This window comes from Embiotoca jacksoni, unplaced genomic scaffold, assembly GCF_022577435.1.
Source record: "Embiotoca jacksoni isolate LCO1_2020_lvr unplaced genomic scaffold, fEmbJac1.0.p SCAF_27, whole genome shotgun sequence".
Taxonomy (NCBI): Eukaryota; Metazoa; Chordata; class Actinopteri; family Embiotocidae; genus Embiotoca; species Embiotoca jacksoni.
The window spans coordinates 6,058,478-6,081,456 of record NW_027185378.1 but is presented as its reverse complement, the minus strand read 5'-3'; positions in this window follow the sequence as shown (position 1 = coordinate 6,081,456).

The window sequence follows — 22,979 nt, the reverse complement described above, 5'->3', positions numbered from 1 at the left end:
TTCTCAATCCTCGAGTTCGTGAGTTTGGCCGTCGCCATCTTGCAATTTTGGAACCAGAAGTGACCATATTTGGACAAACTGGGGAGGGACAAGTGGTGAATCTAACTGGGAATCCAAATACACCATGCCCGCCCACCTATAGCAGAAACCGGAGTGCATCACAGGCCTGTCAATCAAACAGATACACCCCCAAACATAGCGCTTTTGAGGCCTAATATCTAATTAATGACGGGACTATTTACAAACGGATCACCAGAAAACTAATAAGAAAAAGTGACTTCTGCAAATGGCACCAAAATTGCTTGTAGGGGGAAAAAAAAAAAAAATGTGTTGACGTTGTATTTCATGAGCGTGGGAATCCATGAAGCCGGAGCCTTTTTGGAGCCATCCCCTAGTGGGCCTTTGCAGTTTCAGGCACTTCCGCATTGTCCTCATTTTTTGTAACCATAGGCTACATCCACTTTTATACACAGTCTATAATTGGGACTAACTAATTCCCTTTTGTATGCGCGTGTATTGTTGTACCAGTGCTACTGCCACTTTATGCTTTATTGTCAGTAGTAGAAACATAAGACATCAACAAAAATTGCCAGTCATCAGTTTTGCCTGTAAAATTCGACATCAGTAAGTAATTTGTTTTCTCCTTTCACTGCTGGGAAGACGACTCCCACCCATAAAGATGTATCCAGATCAGCAAGAAGAAATCCAGCTGAGGAACAATAAAGTCATTTTTAAACATTGTATTGTTTAAACTACTAGTTTTTGGTTCACATGTCATTTCTGTTTTTAAACATTTCCACTTTTAACAGAACATTTTAATTGCTTTCACTGTTTGGATTCCACAGCTATGTTTGTATAAATTACTCAAAAATATTGCACAAACTTTTTCGCCAATGTGATTTTTATGTTTTTTCTTCTCGAATTGATGTTACTCATCATCAGAAAATCTCAGAAAGCAAATATAAAACATCACTTTATGATTAAAATCTCCTTCCCTTAATTATTTCTCTTTTAGTTTGAATGAAGCGACTCACTAAATGAAAATATTGGAACAAAACCGTCTGTACTTCACAGAATGTAATTATTTTGCAGTTATGATTGTACAGTAATGCATGTTACAGTTATTTAGATGTATATATAGATATATTGTATACATTATTTACATACCACTGTTTGCGTTCTGGCTTTCTTTTTGCATTGATGAGTTACTACTGTCAGTTGTTTATATATATAAAAAAAAATTAAAAAAAATACATTAATGTAAAGATCATTAAATGAATGATAACCTTTTCTTTTTTTTTCTCCTCATACTCAGCTTTTGATTTCAAAATCTAAACACGCTAAATTGACAAGACATCAAAATTCCCCAAGATCAGCAAAGAAGCACAGGAACCTACTCTGTTTACAATTTTGTGCACAGAGTACCCGACTCTGCTGCTGGGAAATAGCGGCGCTGTCGGCACCTTCCGCTGACTGTGACAGGCGATGAGCGAGATTGCCGTGCTGCGTCTGGCTTTGCAGTTTTGTTTGGGAGGATTTGACTGCATCATGCATATTCAAGATCATCTGTTTGCATCGCAGCAATCCACCGTCAAGCGAGTCAGATCATCTGTTATGCCACATTAAAGAGTAAAACAAAGTATAACCAGCCCATCAAATTAGCAACAGCTTATTCCAGGGGAGCCATGGAAGCGGAGATGTCTTCATACATCCGACAGAATTTGCATCAAGCTTCTTTCAACCACATGAGCACCAAACAATCCGTCCACCTACTCATTAACTATTGCACGGATCGCTATGATAGTTATCCGCCTGTCATGACTGATTGTAATAACTTTTGGTAATCTTTGAACATTTCTTTTGGCGCTACAATCAAGCGAAAATTTAAGTCGAACCAGTACATTGGTTAATGAACAAACACCTGCAAACAGTGCTGTGCTGTGCAATGACCTTGGCGTCGCGGCCAAACCGTAAAAGTACAACCGCCACGTTCATCACGCGATCCACACTGAACCATCTCCTCATCGGGTAGCGAAGCATTTCTCCTTAAAACACATTTCATAGCATTTAGCTCAAAGCATGCTGTGCAGCCTCAAAGAGCTGCGGCTGTTGATACTACACTTCTCTACTAAATCCCAAAAAAATTAAAATTCATTGTAATCAACACTAATTGTCAGACCTTATAAGTTGTAACAAAAAAAAATTTAAAAATGGAGCTCCGGGATCAAATTAGGCAAAAATCAGGTGTCACACACATCCATAACTGTTGGGTAACAATAACAACAGAAAACGCTGCTATCTTGATCCCTGTTCTTCTGTCATTTGCGTGAGTAATGTGTGATAATTCTGTTGGCATCGGATGACATTTATGTGGTGACTGACTCCTCCCAGCTCTCGTGTAAATTGTCAGTTATCAAATTTAGACGTGATACGCAACATGTCATAACAGCTCATTGATCTCGGCAGAGAAAGACACATACAACTGTATCACATTTATCGCAGGCTTTGTTTTAATATAGGCTTTGAGTATTGAAGTATTTGAGTTTGACCGGCCGTGTTCCACGTGGTATTTACAAATGTTGGTGCACTAAAGATGGAAGAGCCCTGAAGCCTGTACTACAACAGCAGGATTTGGGGTTAGCGAGGCAACTTCAGGTTTAACTCTGGGTTTTCAGATGGTTCACGTCTTACTGGGATACATCGGCATGGTAACTAGTTCTACAGACCCAACCCGCTCAGAAGAAGGGTAAGTTCGACATAACACATCCAAACGTACAAAAGCAACGCCTACTGACAAATCAATTCTCTTCAAAAATGGCATCACGAGTCATAGTGATGACCCTGTGGCGCTCGGTATGTGGATAGTGAGGAAGTCTATATGGAAGGCACAGTGTTCACGGAGATTCTATTTCATTGAGCTTTTTGTACACAACAGCATCCGACAACAGAGACCGATTGAAGGCCTCGTTCGTGTTGTACTTAACAGATATGAAATAAGCCAACTTACTGCTTTGAATTAAGTTTTTTTTTTTTTTTTTTTTTTTTATTGTTCTTATTTCCTCTCCAGTTCGTTTTGACACCGAGGGGGTTGCAGCTGAAAGAATAGGGCCCCATCTTCCATATCAAGAAAATCTATGATCTTATTTTGCACATTTTGTGAATGAAATTATTATTACTGGTGTATATTTGTAGTTGTACATTATTTTGTATTTTATCTTAAGGTTGTTGTTTTTTTTCCACGTACCTCCTGTCTTTTTGCTTAGTTTTTTAGTTTCTGGTGACACATTCCTTGAATGTGAAAACTTGCTTGGCAATAAATCTGATTCTGAATAATAAATTATTGAATGCATTTAATGGATTACACCCATGTAATTAAAGTCAGATGTTTTTGTGCCCTAACTTACGCATTCACACACGCATTTTGCCAGCTGTCTCTCCTGCATTTCATTTGGCAGCTGCAGCCGCGTTGTTCTCAGCCCGTCTTTTGTGTCTAGCTTCATATTTGTCAGATAATATAGTTTGCTCTTTGTTTGTCAAATATGCCACTCTGCTGCCAGTGCACCTGTCAATATTTGTGACTGTAGAATAATGTTGAACCTCCTTAATAGTACAGGCCCCTGCTCCTCTAAGACAACCACTTAACCTGCAGGTCATGTCTTCAGTCTAACAAAGTCAATTCAAGAGTTTCAAAAGATACATTTTTGGATTCAAAACTTCTAATGTTATGATTAGTGATATCAACTGACGCTCACTAGAGTGTAACTGCTGTTTATTTCCTAAATATACACAGTCTGTCTCTGTCACTGTCAGTTCAGGTTTTGTCTCCTGACACAGCTGTCTACATCACAACGCCCTCAGAGACTTGTTCATGTTATAAAAAAAATCCCCCCAAAAAACGGCAAAAACTGACAAAAAAAAAAAAAAAAAAAAAACTTGACATGACATTAAAAATAAGATGCCGAATTTTCACTTCCTGTTGGATTTGCTTCTTCAAAGTCACATTTTGTTCCAAACCACGAAACGCAGAGCAGTAGATGTGGTTACCCACCCCGCTTAACCTCCCTGGGAGCTGATCTCCATATCAGCTCCTTCATGTTGTACTTGCTGTTGTTGTGATCCAGGAGGTTCCAGGCTGTAAAGGAGGGATGAGCTGTGAGAGACTTATTCCCGCTCCTGCTGCTCTACATGGGGGCTTGTCAAACTTAGTTTACAGGGTTGGTGCTGAGGTCTAGCCTAAAGCCAGTAAAGCAGCTACAGAACCTTCATGAATATATAATTTACCTCCCAACTCCCGGTGCCTAAACCCATCTACTTGTTTGGTTAAATGAGAACGTCTTTCATTGTGAGTTTTACAGTATTAATAGTCCTTCTTGTCGAGCGCTGCACGGAGACACCTTCATTTAAATTAAACATGGCAGCACAAAGCTGTTCACTGTTGGGCAAATATGACAGAATTTTGACCCATAGGTCAATTCCATTATGGTACAATGCATTTTAAACATGTACCTTACTGCTTTTCTCTGCTTTAACAACCCCCTATGTCTGCTATGACTCCATAATACATACATACATGTCAAATAAATGAAACTAAGTCAATTATTGGATGGCTCTGCTCATAATTCCAGCTAATTATGACTTTATTTTGATGTAAAATGTAATTTAGACTCATATTTATGCAAACTACATTTGCTGCTCTTTGAAAACCTTGTGTCTCCTAAAGGCTTTTTGTAAATCAAGAAATGTGTTTTGATTTAAAAGGGTGTCCCACTGATTTTACACATATGGATCAGTTTAAAATGAGGATTATAACTGTGCAAACAGTTGATGCAGGATGCGTTTTATGCACTGACCATATATAAAAATGGAGTGGATGTGCCTTAAAGTGCAGTACCACTGAAGGCCAGTAGGGCCTTGCTCAAAAAAAAAACCTCTGATCACAAGAAATAAAATTAGCTATTGACATCAACCAGTGTTCTGATGGTGTTTTTGAACATAATTATATTAGTGGATTTCCCATTAAGGGCGCATCTGGTTTGACTGACATGCTTTGGGTGCAGTAGGGGTTCCAGTATAGGTGGGCGGGGCATACTGTCCTCTGGGTCTCAGTCAGATCCACCCCTCGCTCCTTGACAGCTCGTCCAAATATGATCACTTCTGGATCAAAAAGCCAAGATGGTTGACGGCCAAAATGCCAGACTCAACACATCAAAACAGTAGTTCAGAAACCAGAAGGGATGTCATAGTAGTTTTTCACTGGATATTGTGTCATGGAAAATGATTTGTTTTTGTACTGTTGGTTGGGGAAAAGAAGCAACATGAAAACCTTGGGCTTTGTGAAACAATGAAAAAGGTAACACAAATTATGTATTGTTATCCGAGGGTGTGTGGTTCGAAAGATGTGCACACTGGGAGACTATAAGACACGAGCGAGTTGCATCAAATCACGAAAACAAAGTCTGTCAAGTGCCACAGTGAAACAAAGAGAACAAACCTCTCCGCAGCTGCAGATTCTGCTGCTCTAGTCCTAACAAAGATACAGACAGCTGAAGAGATCACAATAAATCTCAGGTCTCTGCACTGGCTTCCACTAAGACATTGAAAAGAGTTGGAATTACTGTTGCACTCCATGAATCTCACTCACTCCGCTTTCCAAAACCCATGGTACCATACTATTTAGTATGCCAGAAAAAGATTTGCTGTGTCCCATTACAAAGAATGTCAATTGCAGTATGCCACAAGTACCAGGATGTCCTACTACATCCGGTCGTATTTTGCATTCTGCACGCCAGCATGATACTCTGGATGTTCTGACCCACAAACCTTTGCGCGGCGGAAGATACGTCACATCAACTGAGTCGCCCAGGCAGTGGGTGGCGCCAACGCTCCACCCGCAGGAAAAGAAGGAAAAGAAGAAGAAAAGGCATTAAAAGGAAGCGTACTCGTTCCAAATTGCATCCTTCTTCCTTTTACTCCAAGCGTCGCACAAGGGATCGCGACGGATATGACCAAGAGGGTCAAAGTTCAAGACACATTTTTGTGATGAAGTAGTATGTCCCAGTTGTATACATGCTACATGAAACAGTACGTAGTTTCTAAGGGTAGCTGCAGTACGTACTAAAAAGTTGGAAAAAAAAAAAATGGTACGCGATTCGGAACACAGCACCAATGTCCAATTAGACTGAGTTGCACTGTCTTCTACCATATAAATACATGTTCCTACTAGAGTCCAAATTAAACACCTCTATGTGGTCCACAACAAAGCCATCAATAAACACAAACAGTAAAGTTAAAAGTAAGCTCACTAAATTCAGATTTTTGAACCAGAACCTGCGGTATTTGGAGACACAGAATCCTCAAGCAGATCATTGCAAACAAAGTGCATCAGATTTAGGAGTCTACTGCTGTTATTTCAGGGAGTCGGGTCCAAATTTAATCATCATTTATCTAAACTTGAGTATCTGGTCAGACTTAGTATTAGAAGGTATTAAAGAACTGTGCCTGGAACAACAAAAACATAATCAGGACACCCCTGTTAGATTTTATGTCTGTGTTTTAGCTCTGCAAATAGACAGGCGTTGCCTTGAGTTATGGCAAGTCAAGGCTCCACTGTTTCTTTTGGATATTCAGCATTCAGGATATTGTTTATGCAGCACGCTTTTGGACATTCTTTGTAAAACTTTATTCGTTATTTGTTACTGCAGATTGTTATCCAAAGTAACATTTTACAAGCCAAACTCTACAATCTAATTCCATTGTATGAATCAGGTACCGATGACATAATTACTGGTAATTACTCAGTGGCCCTTTGTGTGCTCTATGGGAGAAAAAAAAAATAGTTTTGTTATTTTTCCAATATTTATTTTCCTGTAAATTGTCACTGGTGTGTCGTGTACAGGAAGTGATGCTTTAGTCACACTTCTATGTGGGTGCCTTTTTTGTTGTTGTTGTTGTTTTGTTTAGTGCATTCTATTCACTTGTACCTCTCCTGACCACTTCTAACCTGCATCTCTGTGGCACAGTCATTCCAACAAGCCTTATGTTGACTTTGGGTCCATTGAGAAAAACATTCAATTAAAGCAGGAGGATACCGTCTTTATTTAATGCAATGCATCCATCCCCCCCCCCCCCCCCCCTCCAGCCCGCCACCCCATACAGGCGGAGCCCGATAGCTGCAGCCGCTCTCCTCAGAAGTAATTTTGTTTGAACTAATGAGCGGAGCGAGAGAGGAGCCGGCGTGGCGTTTGCTTTTAAACGCCTTTGATGAATGACTCCTGTCCCAGTGGCTCGTGCTGTCATTAGCTCGACACCAGATAGAAGTGAAGTCCAAAAAGAAAATGGAAAATTGATTTACCTCAATTTTCATCCGGAGCAAACAGTTCATCCCCGTAATCCCACGCGACGCTGAACAGAGCGATTAGAAAACTGCCGGTGTGCGCTTCCTGTCGTGCTCATGTGGAAAGGCATCATTCTAATCAGCAGTTATGCAATCGCTTCACCACTGTTAATGTGATATAAAAGACAGTCACCAAAGCTGGAGTCTAATTTAGGCTACTATTTAATGGGACTTATTTCGAAAACTAGTTCGACTCTAATTGTATTATATTTGAGCATATGTTCTGGGCCGCAGTGAAAGAAACATTTGGGGATTAATACAAAAAAAAGCTGGATATTTCATTTCCTGAGCCTGGACAAAACCCTCGCATGATTACATGGCGATATTTATATCATTTATGGTAAATCTTGTGTACATGGATAGAATAATGCTCCCGGGAAAAGCGTAATACCTTTCCGGATCACGTATACTAAAAATATAGCTGGTCAGAGTAAAATGTTGCTCTTAATCAAAATGTTTGTGCCATGTGTGCACAGTGAAGTAATAGAAAAATGGAAATCCTTTTCCAATAAGAAAAGATGCATGTGACTGGACATGCAATTCAGAGTAAAAAACATCCCAAAGCTGCTCGCTAAGCAAAAGGTCCTCCAACCTAGACAACCATTTTTGGTTTGTTCCTTTAAAGACCCAAAAAAGCTGTACCGGCAGCAGATGCACCCGTTCAGAAGTGTTCAGTTGTAAAATTCATAATGTGCCAAGACTTCCATTTGTCAGGTTTACAATACTAAACATGTGGTTAAGGTAATGGTATAATCATGATTAAAACAAACACTGTTGACTATCAGTTGAAGTCCAATATTTTCAACCTATCCAAACACACCAGCATCCTCCGTACACAAGCTTTGTGGTTCTACAACCACTGCAGGTCACCTTACTCTTTTCAACTCTTCCACTCACCAAAGATGAAGGGATGTGATGAAGTTTTTAAAAGGTTAAGAAAAGGTCTGTTAGACGTCCCAGACTTCATTAAGCGAGTTTTACAAACTTATAAGTGATTTACAAATCCCACTTTGCCAAAAGTTCATTTTAGCTTTGATATAAAAAGCCTTCAAGCCCTCGTTTTACTGAGAATGTTTTAATGAGCACACATCTATTCCTTTACTGGCAAACGGTTGCTCTGCAAGAGTGTAAGTTCACCAGTAGGGTTAGACCTTGGCAGGCAGAGTCAAATTACACCACTTATTGTTGATAAAACCATTTGTTACTTTTTTCTGTCAAAAAAAGGTTTTTACACAAAGTTATGTCGATGTATTTGGTCTGACACAAGTTGTCGCCTAAAGTTCTTGGCTGTATGTGATTTGTCGTAGGTGTTCCTAGCGGGGGATGTGTATGGACATCATAGAGACAACAGTCGAGTAAAACAGTAGAAACCATGAAGAAGAGAGAGGCTAAATGAGCAGAGGAGGGCATCGAGCCAAAATATAGCAAATATCACCATTGTGGTTTTTTTGGTTTTTTTTGTTATTGCACATTGACTGGTTTCACCATCTGGTGCTTCTTCATTGTTTTGACTTTAAGGATTTTGGTTATCGCAGCCTGAGGCAAAGTGCCATTTCAACACAGACAGCTCAAGTGACAAGTGTTGAGGTGTGAATGTGTTGTCGCGTGAATTTACACTTTAAAGAGCGCCGCAGCACCCAAATAGCATTTTTAGCTCTAAAACAGCGATGTTGGCTTTAACTAGGCCTCCTTCTGGCCACAATGGTGGAGAATCATTTTCGCAGTCTTTTCTTTGGGCAGAACCACTTGCAAGCTTAATGGGTGAAATCTTCACGCTCAGCAATGTAGATGATGAAGTAAAAGAGAAATGGAAAAAAAATGAATGAAAGATTAACATCAGCAGAAGAGTAAACAGACTCTGAGTGGAAACTTTAAGACATCACGATCAAAATACTGGAGGGAATTTGTGCTTCGAAAGTGAGCGTGAGATACTGTATTATATTAAGCCTTATACAGGGTGCAATCAAAAACTTACAAGACTATTCCTATTTCTGAAAAAACAGAGCTCAGTACAGTAATGCACATGAAGCAGGGGGAAGCAATAACTTTAACGTATTCCAATGAGGTTGTGGTTCTGGGTTCCGCTCACCGAGGATTGAAAACAAAACTGGCTGACATGAATCTCTAACATATTCTGCGTTAATGACCATGAAGCAACTGAAAAGCAAATGGAGACAACCAAATCCACCAATACTAAATTCATGGCCATTTATAAAAGAACAATCTTTGGACGTGGCAAGATTAATCTCTACAATCAGATTAAACAAAAGAAATGAAATCAAATTGACGCCAACTTGACTGTCATATAACATTTTACTTTAAACAAGCTCGAGATGTGCAATTAAAAAAGGTCCACACTGTCAATGTCCACTGTACTAACCCTTCCCACCGACATCTCTAAACCACTGAAGAATGCAAGTTATCTTTCATTTTATAATAGTTCATTTAACTTCGATGCAAAGTATAAAACTGTGCAATAGGCTCCGAGTAAAGAATTGTCTGGAGGACGATAAAAGAAATATTCAAACAAAGTGATAAAAAAGAGAAATCAGTGATATCAAGCCAGAAGAGTCACATTATATAGCTTAAAAAGTTTAGAGCAAAAAACTTTCGAACATCAAGAAGAAAAACGCTGATCCATTAGCTAAGCCCCCAACGTGTCAGTTACGCTTCCCACCAGTTTCACATCATCTAACAAGCAGGCGGGAAAACACAGTGCTCCAGCTCCATGCTTCTATCTGCTGCGTCTCAGAAACACTAATACATTGTAGCCATAGGACGTTTATGATGATAAGTTCTACAATGGAGCTTCAACAGGTGTTCTGGAGGAGGGGGACTACTTTGTTTCCCCCCCCAATCATACACTCACTCTCTTAGTGTCTTCCTTTTCTTGTAGTAGCCATTGAGCCAAACGTTTGTGCCTCGTGCTACCGTGTATGAAAGATCAATGACTATGTTATAACGCATCCAATATCCTGGTTTCACATCCTGAAGGAGGGGCGGGACAAACGCGGTCAACCACTGAATGAAACTGAATGAAAACGTTATATGTTTTGTTATGCAAGTATCTATCATTTTTATTTTATTGTGTCTGGCTGCAGCTTTTTTTTTTTTTTTTCGACATCCAAGCTGAAAGGCTTAAGAAAGTGGTTCTCTGCCCATCGAGGTTTAACTGAACCAGTTTCTGACAACTGACAGCTCTGCCTCTGAGAAATGTTTGTACAAGTAAGAATTCCATTTTTTTTGGTGTTCCTGGATGACAACAGCTGCCTGTCCGGTCTGTCTGCAAGAGAGGCGAGTTGGCAGTTCTCAGCAGGGCTTTCATATCTCAAACCCACCATACACAGTATTTTATGTACTCCAACATGCAGACTAATGCTATTCACGGAGTCTCCGTGTGATTTATTTACACTCCTCCATCATCCGCCTGGTTTCTGTTCTCCTGTGAGAGGGTGAAGTGAACATCAAGCGGAGCAGACTGCAAGATGCTGGATCAGGTAGGATCACACAGATCGTTCGCCAGACCTCCCGTCTCCATCTGCATCCTTGTGCTTTAATAAATTACCACACTAATTCCTTCTTACAGCCGTTACGCCTGCTAAGCTTGCTGTTGTTGCACAGTTTATAACAACAACGAAATGCAATTTACCACTTAAAATCCTGCTTTCTTTTTTTTTTTTTAAACAATGGGTACTTTATTTCAGGTGTCGGAGGCAGACAAAAGCAGGAATCTCATTTCTAGCTGGAGAACAGTAATTAAGTCAGGTGTCGGCTTTTTTTTTTTTAACAAACTCCAGACTTCAACAGCATCCGTAAGCTTTAGAAGTTGTGACAACTATGTCCTGGTGACGGCCAAGGCAACTGACAGCCAATTGTTTCCAGGGAAGTGTACGTTTGTGAAAAGTTCTCGCTGCCCAAGTTAGAAATTTGTCCAGAAAAAACTTTTGGAGTGTTTGTGGGAGCAGGGTCAAGGCAGCGGAGGTAACTGTAGAGGTCCCACTTTCTGCCCACCACCACCAAGTTAAGAGCACAACCAACCAACCAACCAGTACGGTGAAAAATGACTGACAGGGTAGTTAGTTCTGCCATTTAAGAACAGCGAGGGTGAAAGTACTTTACTAAAGAGCAGAAGAGAGCTGCTAAATATTTCGGGCGTGCTGGACACAAACTGGGCAATTTGGCTTTGGAAGTAACGATACGGTAGCAATTAACCGGCCCGGCTCCTCCCGGCTGTCGGCCGCAACCACAAACACGACGGCGGTTAATGTCGATTGGCGAGCCAGTGAGCTTAATATGCACACAATTGCAAATTACATTCGAGCCCCACTCATGAAATCCAAATGCAGAGAAATGCTCTGCTAAATAATTCCCATCCGCACAGCTTCATTCTGCCATGCCTGGTTACAGCTGCTCGGCTCTGATTGGACAATCTGTGTTCTGGGTGGGGGGTGGGGGGGGGGAGGGGGCGAATGGCGAATTGGTCTGTCCTTTAAATGTGACAGTGAAAATACCACAGGACTAGATATAGCCGAGGTGATATGGAAATAATTATTATGCAACAAACCAAGTCATGTCAGTGTTCCTTATTCATTTTACAGACACTATTATTATTTTTTTTTAATACAAGTCTCACAAAGTGATGAAACTTTGCCCGTGTATGTCCACACATGTATACAAATGCACACACGTATATAAGCGTGTATATGGATAACATACACGATCACATGCGTCCAGATCTGTGACCTGTTGTGCCGCCATCAGGGCGCACTTCAGCCATCACCGCGCACACCGCCCTCCGCCCGGCATCATGTTTGTGGTAGTAACAGCTGGGGGGGATGATGAGGCCTTGGCGGAGGGCTGCATTCGACTGTCTGCTTTCTTGCTTCGTTTGTAAATTTGCATAATGCTTCAGCAGTTTATGTAAAAGGGAAAAAAAAAAAAAGAGAGAGGGTAAAAGTGGTTTCAATCAGCATTACTGTGAGGCAGCGATGATCACAACCGCATTCAGAATGTAGTGAAAACCATAGTCACGGTCTCCAGGCAACGAGCAAGACGAATACAACGCTACAGCAAGAGCTGGCAAGGTTACTGAACCCCACCAACTCTCTCTCTCTCTCTCAAAGATACACTCGTACACCGACACGCACATCAAAAGAGTGACATGCTGCTGGAGCTGTCCTCGGGCAGCTCGGGGAGACAATCTTTTCATTCTGGTCACTCCGTAACTTGACCTTCTACGTTGTGGCAGCTGGTTATATTTGCAGGAGAAGGCCTTGGGTATTGTGGTGTGCCTGTCACATAATGTTGCACACAACTCAAATTAATTGTAAAACATTATTTATTTAAAGCGTGCAGGGCGCCGATCCCAGGGAAACTGTGCACATTAAAAACCTGAACAATATTGACATCTAGTGGTTTAACTTTAATTAATCGGCTGTCGAGTGCAATTTAGAAAAGCAACATAAAATATCCCCCAGCACGGTGATAATATTACAGATTTATTTATCCGAGCTGAAATTGCCATTTAAATTAATTTAGACTATAAAGTATTTTGAAGAAAATAACGACAGAAAAAACTGCTGAGCACAGAAAAAAAACAGAACAGACCAAAACTGTACATCTTCCACATATCTTCAAAACCACATGGACTCCTTCATATGTTGCAGTCGTTTATGTTCTACAGATCTTCACTTCCATGAATTCTATTCATGATATTTCTCTACTTCAATTTATTTTCTCTCATTTTAAAAGAGCTTTAAGAACACTTAATATAATGAATACATTCGGATTTATTTTTGACTGCAAAGTACAGATGTCATAATAATAACTTGGTTTAAGCGCGTACTTTCCCGAGTTATTTGATCACCTGTTGACCTCCGCTCAGGAAGTGTATGCAAGAACAACGAAGGACTGGTCATTTCCTTAATATCACCCGTTTTAAACCACAACAGGAGTTGACTGCATTAACCAATAATTTGAGGGATTTTTGCAGTTTTTTGGTAAATTTGGTATATTGGTACGATCACAACTGCCAAGGCCTGGAATATTTTGACGTTACTTTGGCTGGTGCTAGATTGGATCATCTGGAGGATGGGGACGCTCTGAGCTGCTGTGATTAGTTGTTTTACTGTCAATCACCTGGTCCCTAATCCTATCCCGGTCCCCGATCGTAGCCCTCCTACAGCGTAACAACCTATCAAAGGCAGAGTCCCGATTAGCATACAAATTAACAAGAACCACCTTGATTATAGTGCAGACCTCATTTAAAAAAAAGAGACATTTTAGTTTTAGCAGGGAAAGCACAGGTCCAATTAACGGTCCAATTAAATGTTACATTAAGAGGTTATTTTGGTATTTTGTAACCTGGACACAAAGTATTACATTGAAGGTCAATTCCCCGCCGCAGACTGAAGCACCTTTGTTTAATGGTGGACCAATTTCAAAAATTGTTGTCCCCATTAGTCACTTAGACCCAAAATAATGGAGATATGGTGCAGGTTTTAAATAATAAAGTTTCCCTTTAATCCATGTCAGTCAGCAAAAGCATGCACATGACCTGGAAACGGCTCGCATGGAATCATTATTAATGTTATCAGTTACCTCGGATTTTCCTGCTGTGATTTATGCTGTGAAACGGGTCTAGTCCTATAAACACTGATTATATTCAATGAAGACACCAGTCACAGCGGAAGTTTAAATGTCGATAATAAAGTTGCTTTTTTTTTTTTTTTTAACATTAATTATATTTCAATTTCAGCTCCAGCTAATGAAATACATTTATAGGATTCAGGTGATTAAAAACCAGACATAAAGCATCTAAAGCAGCGGCGGTCACTGTTTGCAGTCTGAAATCATCTTTGAATCAAGCAGTTGAGGCTAAATGTTACATCAGAGCCCCGGGGCTCGGTGTGACAGAGGTAAATGTATAGTATGTTAATACGAGGCCCCTTCCTTGACATATCAAGTTTTTGAAATTAGTATGAAATGATTTATGGTGTTAAAAAGTTAAAGGTAGGAAGTTATATCAGCTAACATTATGTCTGTGTTTTGAAAAGGACCCTGTGCCAAACAACAAAAAGGAGAGTGTCGAGGCAGAGTGGGCTGGAGAGCAAAAAGTATCACCAAAGACGCTTCACCTGAAAATGTTAAGTGCCATCGCTGAAGATCCTCCTTCAACGCGGACAAACCTGCTGCGAGCCCAGACACTCTTCTGACTGCTTCCAACACAGTGTGCACTTATAGCGAATGACTTTCAGCAGGAATTAAATGGAGTGAAATACAGAAGTGTTGTGATTTCAGTCTAAAATGCAAAATGTGGAATTAAATGAGGACATTTATTCCCGCCTGTGTCCATGCACTGTGATGCAAATAACATCAGTCCGACGCCAGAAAAATCAGGCGTCGGACTGAAAGTAAATCATGTCAGGCGTTTCCCGTTTATGACTCTTCATGTCGGTATTGACCGAGTTACCTGCGAAACGCAATGAAAGATGGAAGACGCTCGGTCAAAATGTCTTCAAGCGCTGTATACGAGATCAATTTCTCGGGCAGCGGGAGGCCCTTTCTCACGTCATGTTTAATTCTCTGTGGACTGGGGGAAGGGAAGGGCGTTGGGGAGGGGGAGGGGGGGTGGGGTTGCTGCAGCCACCACCCGCTTGTCAAGACACTCAAGAGGCTATTTGTTATTCCTGGTCTGCGAGAGGGGCTGACATTTCCCATTGGCAGTTGAAGCACATCTCGCGGTGCCCTCTGCCCCCTTCATCTCCTGTGGTTTGCTCAGCTGAAATGGGACGGAGCTCGCGGGGGCTTATAGGAATTCACGGGGGAAGTCCGGCGGGGCCACGGCCAGGGGTTTTCTGACAGATGTGCTATGGTATTGTGGGACTGCACTTTTCCTCCGGAGACTGGCGGATCACCTTATTACATACATTTACACAGGAAATTGAAGCATGAAAGATAATATTTGAAGCCAGCAGGCGAGTTAAAACTTCCCCGTGCCTGCATTCCATGCATGGACAGAAGCTGGAGAAATCTCATATTAGAGTGCGCAGCGCTCAGAGACCCAGGTATGGCTTTATGCTTTTCTATGCTCCATTATTGAATATGAATATTGCCCAATGACATAATCTACATCGTATTATTAGGACTGCTTTTATTATGTTTTTTTTTCAATATCAATTTTCAATTCATACTCTGCCGAGTTTAACATTTAACTTACGTGCTCCACATCATTAAAATAGTTCAACATGCTGTTCGGGAAATAATTGATGAGAAAATTAAACTGAAAATATGGTTTGGAAAGTCAGAGGATGCTAAATAAAATCAAAATTAGTCATATAATTCAGTTTGAAATCCAGAGTATTCACAACTCTATTAAGCAGACTGTTCTTCTCAATAAATTCAGTGTTAAAATTCAGCAGAGGTTTTGGCTCCGCCCTCTTAATATTTGCTGGTCTCTGACTGGTTAACTTGAACCCCAGCTCTCTCCCCACCTTTACTAAAGTGCAATGTGTTTTTTTTACACCCCCCTTCTAGTTCCATTTTATAAATTGTAACACCTGCTGCTTCAAAAAAAAAAAAGAAAGAAATCGAAAGGACAATTGAAAGAAATCATACATCGAGCCGCAGCACTGGGGAAGAAAAATAAGGACACTGTACTGGAGACACTGCATACTTGAGGTTTTCTGGAGGTCCAGCAAAGACCACTCGGTGATAAGTGACGCTGACAAGTCTTCACTGCACCAGAGAGGTGCACGGACAAATGGAAATTACATTCCTGTACAAATAGACTGATTTCAGTTAGACGAGAGGATACATTACATCAAGTACGAATGTTCAGTTTTTTTCTTAAAAGGAATGAAGTGTGACGTCTACGAACAGCACCGGCGTGAGCAGGAGGTTGTTGGGGTGGATGGAGGGCGTAAAAGTGCAGAGAGTGACGTTTACGTGGCGATTCCTGCTGTGGTTTAGGCAACAAAACAGCTGTGATTAAGGACTCGTCTGGGGATTTTGGGATTAAAAGCGAGTCGCAGCCTGCTGACACTAACCTGGTGAACGTGTGTCCACCGGGTCCATTAAACGTGCACGTAGCCAGCTGTGCTTATATACTCCGCTATCTCTTTTTGCAGCGAGTCCGTCTTTGACAAACCGGCTTCCGTCTCAGAGGCGTTAAATTGTCCCGTGAAAATATATAAATGGCTTTATTTAAAAATAACTGACTGATTACTCATTTTTAGGGGGTCCATTGGACTTATCGTTGATTTATACAGAAGAATTGTGTTTCCTAGTTTGTAATTAAAATGACGCTTTTGAGCTGTCCTGGTTTTCTGTAAATCACATATATTGGGCTTTGATGCAGCAAAACTCACATTATCTCACAATTTTAAGATAGAAAGTCAGAATTATAGGAAGTCTCTTTTTATTTTATTTGTTCTTGTTGTAAATGCAATGCACGTACAGCCACACAGCATTTTCCAGTACGTTTAATATTCTCTAAACCACTAATAACGTTGGAAAAAAAAAAAAAAAAAACACGACTGCCCAGTAAGAAACTGCAATGAGAAGAGATGATGCTGTTGTGAAACTTTGAACCAGAAGTCAGCGGCTCCAACAATGTTTGTTATAGACGGGGAAAAATACAAAGCAGTCTATCGTAAGTTAAAAAAAAAAAAAAAAAAAAAAAAAAAAAAAAAAAAAGGTTGCTGAACTCACACATGCAGACAAACACACAGACTGCCCTTTAAGGAACGGGGCTTAACCAGGACACAAATGCTAATGTTTGTCCCAGGGTAACTTAACAATTAGATTTGGCCTACAGACTCTACATAAGAACAGATATAGCCTGCGGGTGTGAAAGGGAAGCCAATGTGGAAATGGAATGTGGAAGGGGAATCGTATTCAAGCCAGAGCATGAACAGCCAAAAGCAATTTGGGGGCGGGATGATTTCTCAGTGACGAAAACATTGTTGTTTTGATATTGTCTTAGATTTTGCCGAAGGCCATTTCTCAACACACACACACACACACACACACACACACACACACACACACACACATATATAGGGATTGAAATGGGAAGTAGTATTTCTGGTTGAAATGTGGGATCCCTTTCAAAAGATCTCAATCAGAAGTGTTTACACACACAGAGTCCTGGTGGATGTGAGGTAAAAGATGCTGATGCATCAAAAGAGGAAAAGTTGCATGCAGGCAGTTATATCCACCAACTGTACATTACATGGAGATCCTGAGGGAAAGTTATGAATGAAACTCTGTGGAAAAGGAAAGAAATCTTGTGTATATTCAAGTAATGACTCACAGCAAATATCGTGCGTACCAAACGTCACAAAATAAATAGTAGGACCAGGACACTTAATCAGGTTAGGAAATGTTCTTAAAAATGATTTTTTTTTTAAAAAGTATGCGTTGACCTCTGTACAGAACACGTAACACTCGAGGAATTAACCACATCTATTAATCATCAAACACATCAGCTCCAGAAAGCTTGGGAGTCAATCCTCACGGCATCATTTCCTGAATAACAAACAAAAAATACAACTCATACATACACTCCTGATATACCGCTCATTAATAATGAATGTATCCATCCATAGACTGCGTATAAAAGTCATTGCAGCTTTTTTAAGAAAACATTTTTTGTAGACAACACTGTATTACTTTCCTCATCACTATTATTATCACCAGTCGCCGTTTCCTCTGTTATGACTAAAGCCAATATTCTTTTACGACTACTATTATCAATTAGATGTATTTGTCATTACAATGTAGTTACTGCTTTTTATTTTATTTTTGTTGTCTCTTGTTTTTCCACATCTCCCCTTTCTTTTAGCTATTACTGCTTGGTCTTGTTTGTCTCTTTGCTTATTTGTATTGTACTTTCTTGTCCATGTCATGTCAAGTCCCGTCTGATTCACGGTCTCGCGTGTCATGTTTTGCTTCACTAAATAAAATTACAACAACAACAACAAAAAAAGATAAAAGTGTACTGACGGTAATCTCCGACAAAATTCCCAATGCATGCTCAGTAGACAAAAAAACTGAAGTGGGAGGTGCTTTAGGGACTGAAATGGGAAGTAGTATTTCCATGGACTGAAAATGTTTTATCTATCAATAATGTCCTATTGAGCATGCACCTTCCCTGCAGCCTTTAACAGTGAAAAAAACACCAGACAAAAAAAAAAAAAAAACCCAGCCCACATCTTTTTTTCATGCGTTAAAATTTTGCCGTGCTGTTAAAAAGTTGGAACTATTGTAGCCATGAATTATGCACGCCGTTCCTTATTAATGCACACTCATAAATGCATTATTCAAAGTGCAGAGAGCCTGGTGTTCATTTAAACAATTATAGCTTCAGTGGAACAATGACATTTTATGTAACCGCTCATAAATGGTTAACCAGCAGCACCGGTGGCTGCGAGTCGGCAGCCGGGGGCCGATCATTGGGAGGAGGACGGGGCTTCCTCTTCCCTCGTCTGCAGTTCGACCGCACGCTCCGCCGACGAGCCGTCGCCTCCTCTCTGAATCAGCTGCCCTCTCGCGTCTTCCCGCCGGGCGGCGTCAACGGCGCGGCGGGAAGACGCGTCTCTCGCGGGAGCTTTAACGAACAGACCGGGCGGCGCACTCGAGCGACCCCGAGGGCGAGTCCAAGGACAAAGACGACCGCGGCGCCTCGCCAGCAAGTCCGGCAGCGCGCGCGCCGAGGTGAGATCGTTGCGTTCCCCGAGCCCGAGCAGAGCCGGCGGAGCGTTCGCGGGTGGAATCCTGAGGCCGTGCTTTAAATAAAAGAAGGTGGGACGGCGAGCGTGACCTCAGGAAGCCAAATCGTCGTTTTACTGCGTTTAGAAAGGATGAGTCCACTTCGTTTCAAACCTGGGATAAATATTATTCGACGCGTCCGTCGTGGCCTGACGGGTCGCGTTGACTTTGCACTCTCCTCCCACACCGGGGAGATTCAGAGAAACGAGGCACACAGAATGAAGCACACGCTCCCTGCAGCTTTCCAAAAGATGCGATTTGAACGTGAATCAGAACGAACGCGTATTTTGTGTCTGACCGAAAGTAAACACTGGAACGCGCCTCCTGAAACAACGGTTACAGCCGCGGCATCGGGGGATCTACGTCTGGGCGTACCTGCCGGCTGACCCCGATCACCCCGAACGGTCGTCGTTTGTTTTACAGGCGCGAGTCCGAGGAGGGTTTTCTGTTCAGCATGTGTTCACGCTGGGGAACGCGGAGCAAATGTAATTACTTGGGTTTGTTGTCGTAATTTGTACTCACCGCACGCATGCGCAGCTGAGTGGCCGGTCCGGCTGCCGTTGGTCTTGTCCTCCGGGGGGACGTCGGGCCCACCGTGTCCATGGGAGACGCACATTCTATGAGACGGAGAAAGAAAAGGAAAGCTGAACGTCAGACACTGAAACATCACGGCGAAACACTAAGATGCTTCGTTTGCTAAAATAGAAGTGAAAAAAATATATATATAACATCCTCAGAAAATTCCCAATATCAGAATTTAAAAACAAGTAATCAATTACAGGGGATTTCTATTAATCGACTCACAAAATAATTGATTGAATCTGAGCAAAGCTATTTAAATAAATATTAAAAATGGAATATATTAATTGTATATTTATAGCAAATAATGCTTTCCGCATCTAACGTTTCATGTTTTCCATCATTATGTTAGTGTACTAAAAAAGACCCATAAATTGAGTCGATAACGAACAATAATAATTATTTCTTTGACAGTACTGATATCTTTTGTTACCAATTCAATCTACCATCCAATGTCAAGTTACATAAAAGTTGTAGTTCTATCTTTAGTACGACAGGAGGACTCTCTTTCACTACGTTACTTTTACCTGATGACCAGTTATTGTGACTTTTTAGATTAATTATCTGTAAACACAAATGGTAGAAAAAGATTTTCTTAAATCTGAATATGTAGAGGTGTTGGTGGGTTTTTTTTGTTCAGTCTTCCTGTGTGCATCCAACCCCGACAACCTCCAACCTAAATGACCCGCAGGAGGGAAACCAGGTAAGCAACACTTTTATGGTGTGACAATTCTGTGGTCAAAGTTTGATTGGGTTCGGGGAAGGATCGTGGTTTGGGGTGTGAAACAAAAGGCCAACGTCGGCATTAGAAAGTAACGATGATTACAGCAATTAACATGCAGTCAGGCTTTTGGAACAGTCGAGGAAACCAACAGCAGTCGTCTGTGTTCGAGTCCGAAACTTGGTCTGTCAGTCCATCCAAACTGACCACCTGCTGCCAGAGACATCCCTCCACTCCCTTCTTTCTTCAAGTCATAATTAGTAACAGCCAATAGAGGGCGCTGTCACTTGAACGTACACCTAAATAAGTTGCTGGAAGGACTGATGCCCTCTCATAGGACCATTAAAAGTTGTTTAACATAAAACACGGCAATGAGTGTTATCAATGATCTGCTTAATTTAGGGCTTCTTTTTTCTTTTTTATTATTTTAAAGGGAGGACAGTCTCACCTCCATCAGAGAAAGTAGGACAGATTACCTGGAAGGTGGAATCCTGAGCAGAAATAGTGAACGGATGCCACCTATAAAAGGGGATGCTGCAATTTACTACCGAAACCACACAACAGCTGTTTTAGATAAAGAAGAACTCAAGGTGAGTGTATGATGGATGGGAGAGTAGAAAAGAGGGAGCACTTTGCAGGACATTCAGAGCGTCCCACCTGTCTCATCGCCTAAATCACAAAGTGGTACCACAGAGTGTTCTCCAAATCAGACATCGTAAATGTACTCCATTTTCCAAATTAAAATCTGATGTTACACATGATCACTAACAGGGAGGTACACTTAGAATAATTTAAAAATCTAAATTAAAAAAAAAAAAATAAAAAAAAGACGAATACCTAGATAAACAAAGCCAATGACAGAAAAAAAACAAAATCAAGGTGCATGTCATACTATTTATCTGCATATGTATATTTAAAAAAATCACCTAAAAAACACGTAATTTATTGCCTTTTGATTAATTTGATGTCATAATGTACACTTATTAACAGCAAGATTATAAAAATGAAATATTTGACCATCTTTTTACTTCCCCTTGAAAGTGTGTTACTGTGAACCCAACCAACAACACATCCGTTCACTGCAGTTTGACTTGGAATATCTGCAGGAGCACACGTGGGACGCCGGGAGTTCACGATGCACAAAGCGAGCTGCTGTGAAAAAGGTCGACCGCGTGAAACTGCCTTTAAAACAATAAGAAAAGGAAAAAAACGCCCGACACGTTGTTAAAGTCAGGAGTTTTAAACGGGGCATGCTTAATAAAGTCGTCCATACTTTAGAGCAGAGACGCCCAATTCGGGGCCCCCGGGCCGAGTTTGGCCCCTCGCTTTCTTTTTCGTTTTGTCCCACCGTGGCATTTAACCAACGGATAGAATCGTATAGATGCTTTACGGTTTTGGCAATGATTTCTGCAAAGTAATATAATTACTATTAAGCACATTAAAGAATGGTATTTAAACTATCTGAAAAGTTTATTTTAGATTTAGAGCGTTGATTTTCTGCCAAATCTTTTACATTTTAACAAAGCAGAATTTCACATTATGTGAACATTTATTTTTGGGGCCATTATCCTCCATTCAGATACATTCGTGTCCCCTCGTAGGAAAAAGAATCTGGGCACCTCTGCTTTACAGGATTAAAAAAAAAAGGTCTTTCAATCAGGTTCTAGAAATCAACTGGCCAACTGAGAAGTAGGGGAATGTTTGGATCTCAGCAGTTAAAACTGTCCACAGTTGAAGCAGTCATCAGAGCGTCCTTTGGGTCGGTCTGTCCCACCGAGGAGAAGACAGTCCTGACTAGTTTCCACAGAAAAGCTTCAGAAAGCAGCCGTTTGCTCTTTAGTGGAGGTTCGGAAGTTAACCATAAATGTACATTTGACAAAACAACCGGTTATGCTGCAAGTCTTTCTTTACTAAAAACAAAACAAAACAAAAAATACATTTTGAAGACTTCAACATTGAGGAGTAAATCTCACCTGAAGGAAGTTTGGTTTTTTTTCGACTTCCCTCATTGAGGTCAGTGTTCAGCCTCCAGCTTTCTTCACTCGGTTTGTCGTGGAGGTGGAGGTGTGTGTGGGTGGAGGGGGACACAGCTGTAAATGATACGATTAAAAATGACTGCGTTCTCCTGAGGGTGGAGCGTCTCGTATTGTGTTGTCCGCCTCAGTGCTGCGGATCACTGGGACTGCCAATGGAAGGGAGGCGTGGAAAGACATGCTCCTCACCTGCGTGTCTAATTAACGTCCAAATGTCTGCAGAGAAAAAAAAAAAAGGGGGGGGGGGGAGGTCTGTTTCCGCCTGGTGAGGTTTGTTGTTTGGTTGAGTGAACGTCCGTTACATTGGAGCGTTGCAAAAACAAGTTCACACATTGTTGATTAAATCGATCACTTGTACGTGAATCACTTGTATTTCGCGACAAGCATTTAAATTGCGGTTTGACGTCCACCGCTCTTCCGGGTGACCGTACACCTGCGCTGCGTCCTTAACCTGCGCACCAGAGGCTTCCGTCGGCACAGC